Genomic DNA, 10,141 nt, shown 5'->3' with positions numbered 1-10,141 from the left:
ACCTGTGCTATGCGGCTGCTTCCCACTAGCTATCTACCTTACGTTTGGTAGTGTATATATGTCCATGCCTCTCTCTCGCTTTGTCACATCTTACCCTTCACCCTCCCCATATCCTCAAGTCCATTCTCTAGTAGGTCTGTGTCTTTATTCCTGTCTTACCCCTAGGTTCTTCATGACATTTTTTTTTCTTAAATTCCATATATATGTGTTAGCATATGGTATTTGTCTTTCTCTTTCTGACTTACTTCACTCTGTATGACAGACTCTAGGTCTATCCACCCCATTACAAATAGCTCAATTTCGTTTCTTTTTATGGCTGAGTAATATTCCATTGTATATATGTGCCACATCTTCTTTATCCATTCATCCGATAATGGACACAGGTTGTTTCCATCTCCGGACTATTGTAAATAGAGCTGCAATGAACATTTTGGTACATGACTCTTTTTGAATTATGGTTTTCTCAGGGTATATGCCCAGTAGTGGGATTGCTGGGTCATATGGTAGTTCTATTCGTAGTTTTTTAAGGAACCTACATACTGTTCTCCATAGTGGCTGTACAAATTCACATTCCCACCAGCAGTGCAAGAGTGTTCCCTTTTCTCCACACCCTCTCCAGCATTTATTGTTTCTAAATGTTTTGATGATGGCCATTCTGACTGGTGTGAGATGATATCTCATTGTAGTTTTGATTTGCATTTCTCTAATGATTAATGATGTTGAGCATTCTTTCATGTGTTTGTTGGCAGTCTGTATATCTTCTTTGGAAAATTGTCTATTTAGGTCTTCTGCCCATTTTTGGATTGGGTTGTTTGTTTTTTTGTTATTGAGCTGCATGAGCTGCTTATAAATTTTGGAGATTAATCCTTTGTCAGTTGCTTCATTTGCAGATATTTTCTCCCATTCTGAGGGTTGTCTTTTGGTCTTGTTTATGGTTTCCTTTGCTGTGCAAAAGCTTTTAAGTTTCACTAGGTCCCATTTGTTTATTTTTGTTTTTGTTTCCATTTCTCTAGGAGTTGGGTCAGAAAGGATCTTGCTGTGATTTATGTCATAGAGTGTTCTGCCTATGTTTTCCTCTAAGAGTTTGCTAGTTTCTGGCCTTACATATAGGTTTTTAATCCATTTTGAGCTTATTTTTGTGTATGGTGTTAGGGAGTGATCTAATCTCATACTTTTACATGTACCTGTCCAGTTTTCCCAGCACCACTTATTGAAGAGGCTGTCCTTTCTCCACTGTACATTCCTGCCTCCTTTATCAAAGATAAGGTGACCATATGTGCGTGGGTTTTTCTTTGGGCTTTCTACCCTGTTCCATTGATCTATCTTTCTGTTTTTGTGCCAGTACCATACTGTCTTGATTACTGTAGCTTTGTAGTATAGTCTGAAGTCAGGGAGCCTGATTCCTCCAGCTCCGTTTTTCTTTCGCAAGATTGCTTTGGCTCCTCGGGGTCTTTTGTGTTTCCATACAAATTGTGAAATTTTTTGTTCTAGTTCTGTGAGAAATGCCAGTGGTAGTTTGATAGGGATTGCATTGAATGTGTAGATTGCTTTGGGTAGTAGAGTCATTTTCACAATGTTGATTCTTCCAATCCAAGAACATGGTATATCTCTCCATCTATTTGTATCATTTTTAATTTCTTTCATCAGTGTCTTATAATTTTCTGCATACAGGTCTTTTGTCTCCTTAGGTAGGTTTATTCCTAGATATTTTATTCTTTTGGTTGCAGTGGTAAATGGGAGGGTGTTCTTGATTTCACTTTCAGATTTTTCATCATTAGTGTATAGGAATGCCAGAGATTTCTGTGCAGTAATTTTGTATCCTGCTACTTCACCAAATTCATTGATTAGCTCTAGTAGTTTTCTGGTAGCATCTTTAGGATACTCTATGTATAGTATCACGTCATCTGCAAACAGTGGCATCTTTACTTCTTCTTTTCCGATTTGGATTCCTTGTTTCCTTTTCGTTTCTGATTGCTGTGGCAAAAACTTCCAAAACTATGTTGAATAAGATTGGTGAGAGTGAGCAACCTTGTCTTGTTCCAGATCTTAGTGGAAATGCTTTCAGGTTTTCACCGTTGAGGACGATGTTGGCTGTGGGTTTGTCATATATGGCCTTTATTATGTTGAGGAAAGTTCCCTCTATGCCTACTTTCTGCAGGGTTTTTATCATAACTGGGTTTGGAATTTTGTTGAAAGCTTTCTCTGCATCTATTGAGATGACCATATGGTTTTTCTCCTTCAATTTGTTAATATGGTGTATCACATTGATAGATTTGCGTATATTGAAGAATCCTTTCATTCCTGGAATAAACCCCACTTGATCATGGTGTATGATCATTTTAATGTGCTGTTGGATATTGTTTGCTAGTATTTTGTTGAGGATTTTTGCATGTATGTTCATCAGTGATATTGGACTGTAGTTTTCTATCTTTGTGACATCCTTGTCTGGTTTTGGTATCAGGGTGATGGTGGCCTCGTAGAATGAGTTTGGGAGTGTTCCTCCCTCTGCTATATTTTGGAAGAGTTTGAGAAGGATAGGTGTTAGCTCTTCTCTTAATGTTTGATAGAATTCGCCTGTGAAGCCATCTGGTCCTGGGCTTCTGTTTGTTGGAAGATTTCTAATCACAGTTTCAATTTCAGTGCTTGTGATTGGTCTGTTCATATTTTCTATTTCTTCCTGATTCAGTCTTGGCAGGTTGTGCATTTCTAAGGATTTGTCCATTTCTTCCAGCTTGTCCATTTTATTGGCATAGAGTTGCTTGTAGTAATCTCTCATGATCTTTTGTATTTCTGCAGTGTCAGTTGCTACTTCTCCTTTTTCATTTCTAATTCTATTGATCTGAGTCTTCTCCCTTTTTTTCTTGATGAGTCTGGCTAATGGTTTATCAACTTTGTTTATCTTCTCAAAGAACTAGCTTTTAGTTTTATTGATCTTTGCTATCGTTTCCTTCATTACTTTTTCATTTATTTCTGATCTGATTATTATGATTTCTTTCCTTCTGCTAACTTTGGGTTTTTTTTGTTCTTCTTTCTCTAGTTGCTTTAGGTGCAAGGTTAGGTTGTTTATTCAAGATGTTTCCTGTTTCTTAAGGTAGGATTGTATTGCTATAAACTTCCCTCTTCGAACTGCTTTTGCTGCATCCCATAGGTTTTAGGTCGTCGTGTCTCCGTTGTCATTTGTTTCTAGGTATTTTTTTAATTTCCTCTTTGATTTCTTCAGTGATCACTTCGTTATTAAGTAGTGTATTGTTTAGCCTCCATGTGTTTGTATTTTTTACAAATCTTTTCCTGTAATTGATATCTAGTGTCATAGCATTGTGGTCGGAAAAGATACTTGATACAATTTCAATTTTCTTAAATTTACCAAAGCTTGATTTTTGATGCAAGACATGATCTATCCTGGAGAATGTTCCACGAGCACTTGAGAAAAATGTGTATTCTGTTGTTTTTGGATGGAGTGTCCTATAAATATCAATTAAGTGCATCTTGTTTAATGTATCATCTAAAGCTTGTGTTTCCTTATTTATTTTCATTTTGGATGATGTGTCCATTGGTGAAAGTGGAGTGTTAAAGTCCACTATTATGAGTGTGTTACTGTCGATTTCCCCTTTTATGGCTGTTAGTATTTGCCTTATGTATTGAGGTGCTCCTATGTTGGTTGCATAAATATTTACAATTGTTGTATCTTCTTCTTGGATCGATCCCTTGATCATTATGTAGTGTCCTTCTTTGTGTCTTCTAATAGTCTTTATTTTAAAGTCTATTTTGTCTGATATGAGAATTGCTACTCCAGCTTTCTTTTGGTTTCCATTTGCATGGAATATCTTTTTCCATTCCCTTACTTTCTGTCTGTATGTGTCTCTAGGTCTGAAGTGGGTCTCTTGTAGACAGCAAATATATGGGTCTTGTTTTTGTATCCATTCAGCCAATCTGTGTCTTTTGGTGGGAGCATTTAGTCCATTTACATTTAAGGTAATTATCGATATGAATGTTCCTATTCCCATTTTCTTAAATGTTTTGGGTTCGTTATTATAGGTCTTTTCCTTCTCTTGTGTTCCTTGTCTAGAGAAGTTCCTTTAGCATTTGTTGTAAAGCTGGTTTGGTGGTGCTGAACTCTCTCAGCTTTTGTTTGTCTGTAAAGGTTTTAATTTCTCCATCGAATCTGAATGAGATCCTTGCTGAGTAGAGTAATCTTGGTTGTATGTTTTTCTCCTTCATCACTATAAATATGTCCTGCCAGTCCCTTCTGGCTTGCAGAGTTTCTGCTGAAAGATTAGCTGTTAACCGTATGGGGATTCCCTTGTGTGTTATTTGTTGTTTTTCCCTTGCTGCTTTTAATATGTTTTCTTTGTACTTAAATATTGATAGTTTGATTAATGTGTGTCTTGGCGTATTTCTCCTTGGACTTATCCTGTATGGGACTCTCTGTGCTTCCTGGACTTGATTAACTATTTCCTTTCCCATATTAGGGAAGTTTTCAACTATAATCTCTTCAAGTATTTTCTCAGTCCCTTTCTTTTTCTCTTCTTCTTCTGGAACCCCCATAATTCGAATGTTGTTGCATTGAATGTTGTCCCAGAGGTCTCTGAGACTGTCCTCAGTTCTTTTCATTCTTTTTTTCTCTATTTTGCTCTGTAGTAGTTATTTGCACTATTTTATCTTCTGTCTTTTGCCTCAGTTATTCTGCTATTGATCCCATCTAGAGTATTTTTAATTTCATTTATTGTGTTGTTCATTGTTGTTTGTTTCATCTTTAGTTCTTCTAGGTCCTTGTTAAATGTTTTTTGCATTTTGTCTAATCTATTTCCAAGATTTTGAATCATCTTTACTATCATTATTCTGAATTCTTTTTCAGGTAGACTGCCTATTTCCTCTTCATTTGTTAGGTCTGGTGGGTTTTTATCTTTCTCCTTCATCTGCTGTGTGTTTTGCTGTCTTCTCATTTTGCTTATCTTACTGTTTTGGGGGTCTCCTTTTTGCACGCTGCAGATTCATAGTTACCGTTGTTTTTGGTGTCTGTCCCCAGTGGCTAAGGTTGGTTCAGTGGGTTGTGTAGGCTTCCTGGTAGAGGGGACTAGTGCCTGTGTTCTGGTGGATGAGGCTGGATCTTGTCTTTCTGGTGGGCAGGTTCACGTCTGGTGGTGTGTTTTGGGGTGTCTGTTGACTTATTATGATTTTAGGCAGCCTCTCTGCTAATGGGTGGGGTTGTTTTCCTGTTTTGCTAGTTGTTTGGCATAGGGTGTCCAGCACTGTAGCTTGCTGGTCATTGAGTGAAGCTGGGTGCTGGTTTTGAGATGGAGATCTCTGGGAGATTTTCGCCATTTGATATTATGGGGAGCTGGGAGGTCTCTTGTGGACCAGTGTCCTGAAGTTGGCTCTCCCACCTCAGAGGCACAGCACTGACTCCTGGCTGCAGCACCAAGAGCCTTTCATCCACACGGCTCAGAACAAAAGGGAGAAAAAGTAGAAAGAAAGAATTAGTAGAAGTAGAAACAAAGAAAGAAAGAAAGAAAGAAAAAGAAAGAAAGGAGGGAGGGAGGGAGGGAGAGAGGAAGGAAGGAAGGAGGGAAGGAAGGAAAAAAGAAAGAAGATAAAGTAAAATAAAGTAAAGTAAGATAAAATATAATAAAGTTATTAAAATAAAAAATAATTATTAAGAAAAAAAAGGATGGATAGAACCCTAGGACACATGGTGGAAGCAAAGCTATACAGACAATATGTCACAAAGAAGCATACACATACAGACTCAGAAAAAGAGGAAAAGGGGAAAAAATCATAAATCTTGCTCTCAAAGTCCACCTCCTCAATTTGGGATGATTCGTTGTCTACAGGAGGGAAGGAAGGAAAGAGAGAAGATAAGTAAAATAAAATAAAGTTATTAAAATAAAAAGTAATTATTAAGAAAAGAAATTACAACAAACAAAAAAAATACGGACAGATAGAACCCTAGGACAAATGGTGGTAGCAAAGCTATAAAGAGAAAATCTCACAGAGAAGCATACACGTACAGACTCACAAAAAGAGGAAAAGGGGAAAAAATCATAAATCTTGCTCTCAACGTCCACCTCCTCAATTTGGGATGATTTGTTGTCTATTCATGTATTCCACAGCTGCAGGGTACATCAAGTTGATTGTGGAGCTTTAATCCGCTGCTTCTGAGGCTGCTGGGAGAGATTTCCCTTTCTCTTCTTTGTTCTCACAGCTCCCAGGGGCTCAGCTTTGGATTTGGCCCCGCCTCTGCGTGTAGGTCACCGAAGGGCGTCTGTTCTTCGCTCAGACAGGATGGAGTTAAAGGAGCAGCTGCTTCGGGGACTCTGGCTCACTCAGGCCAGGGGGAGGGAGGGGCACGGAGTGCAGGGCGAGCCTGCGGCGGCAGAGGCCAGCATGACATTGCACCAGCCTGAGGCGCGCCGTGCGTTCTCTCGGGTAAGTTGTCCCTGGATCACGGGACCCTGGCAGTGGCGGGCTGCACAGGCTCCCCGGAAGTGAGGTGTGGATAGTGACCTGTGCTCGCACACAGGCTTCTTGGTGGCGGCAGCAGCATCCTTAGCGTCTCATGCCCATCTCTGGGGTCCGTGCTTTTAGCCACGGCTCGCGCCCATCTCTGGAGCTCCTTTAAGCAGTGCTCTCAATCCCCTCTCCTCGCGCACCAGGAAACAAAGAGGGAAGAAAAAGTCTCTTGCCTCTTTGGCAGGTCCAGACCTTTCCCCGGACTCCCTCCCACCTAGCCGTGGTGCACTAACCCCCTGCAGGCTGTGTTCACGCCGCCAACCCTAGTCCTCTCCCTGCGCTCCGAGCGAAGCCCGAAGCCCGAACGTCAGCTCCCAGGCCGCCCGCCCTGGCGGGTGAGCAGACAAAGCTCTCGGGTTGGTGAGTGCCGGTGGGCACCGATCCTCTGTGCGGGAATCTCTCTGCTTTGCCCTCCGCACCCCTGTTGCTGTGCTCTCCTCTGCGGCTCCGAAGCTTTCCCCCTCCGCCACCCACAGTCTCCACCCGCGAAGGGGCTTCCTAGTGTGTGGGAACCTTTCCTCCTTCACAGCTCCCTCCCACTGGTGCAGGTCTCGTCCCTATCCTTTTGTCTCTGTTTATTCTTTTTCTTTTGCCCTACCCAGGTACGTGGGGAGTTTCTTGCCTTTTGGGAGGTCCGAGGTCTTCTGCCAGCGTTCAGTAGGTGTTCTGTAGGAGTTGTTCCACGTGTAGATGTATTTCTCGTGTATCTGTGGGGAGGAAGGTGATCTCCGCGTCTTACTCTTCTGCCATCATCCCCCACTGGGAATGTTTTTAGTGTTTTTAGGAAACTCCATACTGTTCTCCATAATGACTGTATCAATCTACATTCCCACCAACAGTGCAAGAGGGTTCCCTTTTCTCCACAACCTCTCCAGCATGTATTGTTTGTAGATTTTTTGATGATGGCCATTGTGACTGGTGTAAGGTGATACCTCATTGTAGTTTTGATTTGCATTTCTCTAATGATTAGTGATGTTGAGCATCTTTTCAAGTGTTTGTTGGCACTCTGTATATCTCCTTTGGAGAAATGTCTATTTAGATCTTCGGCTCATTTTTGGATTGAGGTGTGTGTTTTCTTGATTTTGAGCTGCATGAACTGCTTGTATATTTTGGAGATTAATACTTTGTCAGTTCCTTCATTTTCAAATATTTCTTCCATTCTGAGGGTTGTCTTTTCATCTTGTTTATGTTTTCCTTTGCTGTGCAAAAGCTTTTAAGTTTCATTAGTTCCCATTTGTTTATTTTTGTTTTAATTTCCATTTCTCTAGGAAGTGGGTCAAAAAGGATCTTGCTGTGATTTATGTCATAGAGTGTTCTGCCTATGTTTTCCTCTAAGAGATTTATAGTGTCTGGCCTTACATTTAGGCCTTTAATCCATTTTGAGTTTATTTTGCTGTATGGTGTTAGGGAGTGTTCTAATTTCATTCTTTTACATGTAGCTTTCCAGTTTTCCCAGCCTCTTATTGAAGAGGCTGTCTTTTCTCCATTGTATATTCTTGCCTCCTTTATCAAAAATAAGGTGACCATAGGTGCGTGGGTATATCTCTGGGCTTTCTGTCCTGTTCCATTGATATATATTTCTGTTTTTGTGCCAGTACCATACTGTCTTGATTACTGTAGCTTTGTAGTATAGTCTGAAGTCAGGGAGCCTGATTCCTCCAGCTCCATTTTTCTTTCGCAAGATTGCTTTGGCTCCTCGGGGTCTTTTGTGTTTCCATACAAATTGTGAAATTTTTGTTTTAGTTCTGTGAAAAATGCCATTGGTAGTTTGATAGGGGTTGCATTGAATCTGTCCATTACTTTGGGTAGTATAGTCATTTTCACAATGTTGATTCTTCCAATCCAAGAACATGGTATATCCCTCCATCTGTTAGTATCATCTTTAATTTCTTTCATCAGTGTCTTATAATTTTCTGCATACAGGTCTTTTGTCTCCTTAGGTAGGTTTATTCCTAGGTATTCTATTCTTTTTGTTGCAGTGGTAAATGGGAGTGTTTCCTTAATTTCTCTTTCAGAGTTTTCATCATTAGTGTATAGTATGCCAGAGATTTCTGTGCATTAATTTTGTATCCTGCTACTTTACCAAATTCATTGACTACCTCTAGTAGTTTTCTGTAGCATCTTTTGGACTCTCTATGTATAGTATCATGTCATCTGCAAACAGTGACAGCTTTACTTCTTTTTTTCTGATTTGGATTCCTTTTATTTCTCTTTCATCTCTGACTGCTGTGGCTAAAACTTCAAAACTATGTTGAATAATAGTGGTGAGAGTGGACAACCTTGTCTTGTTCGTGACCTTAGAGGAAATGGTTTCAGTTTTTCACATTGAGAACGATGTTGGCTATGGGTTTGTCATATGTGGCCTTTATTATGTTGAGGTAAGTTCCCTCTATGCCTACTTTCTGGAGTGTTTTTATCATAAATGGGTGTTGAATTTTGTTGAAAGCTTTTTCTGCATCTATTGAGATGATCATATGGATTTTCTCCTTCAATTTGTTAATATGGGTATCACATTGATTGATTTGCATATATTGAAGAATCCTTGCATTCTTGGGATAAACTGCACTAGATCATGCTGTATGATCCTTTTAATGTGCTGTTGGATATTGTTTGCTAGTATTTTGTTGAGGATTTTTGCCTGTATTTCATCCTTGATATTGGCCTGTAGTATTCTTTCTTTGTGACATGTTCGTCTGGTTTTGGTATCAGGGTGATGGTGTCCTGGTAGAATGAGTTTGGGAGTGTTCCTCCCTCTGCTATATTTTGGAAGAGTTTGAGAAGGATAGGTGTTAGCTCTTCTCTAAATGTTTGATAGAATTTGCCTGTGAAGACATCTGGTCCTGGGCTTTTTTTGTTGGAAGATCTTTAATCACAGTCTCAATTTCAGTGCTTGTGATTGGTCTGTTTATATTTTCTATTTCTTCTTGGTTCAGTCTCGGAAGGTTGTGCTTATCTAAGAATTTGTCCATTTCTTCCAGCTTGTGAATTTTCTTGGCATATTGTGGCTTGTAGTGATCTCTAATGATCCTTTGTATTTCTGCAGTGTCAGTTGCTACTTCTCCTTTTTCATTTCTAATTCTATGGATTTGAGTCTTCTCCCTTTTTTTTATGATGTGTCGGGCTAATGGTTTATCAATTTTGTTTATCTTCTCAAAGAACCAGCTTTTAGTTTTATTGATCTTTGCTATCGTTTCCTTCATTTCTTTTTCATTTAATTCTGATCTGATCTTTATGATTTCTTTCCTTCTGCTGACTTTGGGGTTTTTTTGTTTTTCTTTCTCTAATTGCTTTAGGTGTAAGGTTAGGTTGTTTATTTGAGGTGTTTCTTGTTTCTTCAGGTAGGATTGTATTGCTATAAACTTCCCTCTTCAAACTGCTTTTGCTGCATCCCATAGGTTTTGGGCCGTCGTGTTTTCATTGTCATTTGTCTAGGTACTTTTTGATTTCCTCTTTGATTTCTAAGTGATCTCTTGGTTATTTAGTAGTGTATTGTTTAGCCTCCTTGTGTTTGTATTTTTTACAGATATTTTCCTGTAATTGATATCTAGTCTTACAGCGTTGTGGTTGGAAAAGATACTTGATATGATTTCAATTTTCTTAAATTTACCAAGGCTTGATTTGTGATGCAAGA

This window comes from Delphinapterus leucas, chromosome 3 (assembly GCF_059928025.1).
Source record: "Delphinapterus leucas isolate spDelLeu-1000000601 "Yukka" chromosome 3, BTC_Dleu_Yukka2, whole genome shotgun sequence".
Taxonomy (NCBI): Eukaryota; Metazoa; Chordata; class Mammalia; order Artiodactyla; family Monodontidae; genus Delphinapterus; species Delphinapterus leucas.
The sequence above is the reverse complement of the archived record's forward strand: the minus strand, read 5'-3'. Positions refer to the sequence as shown.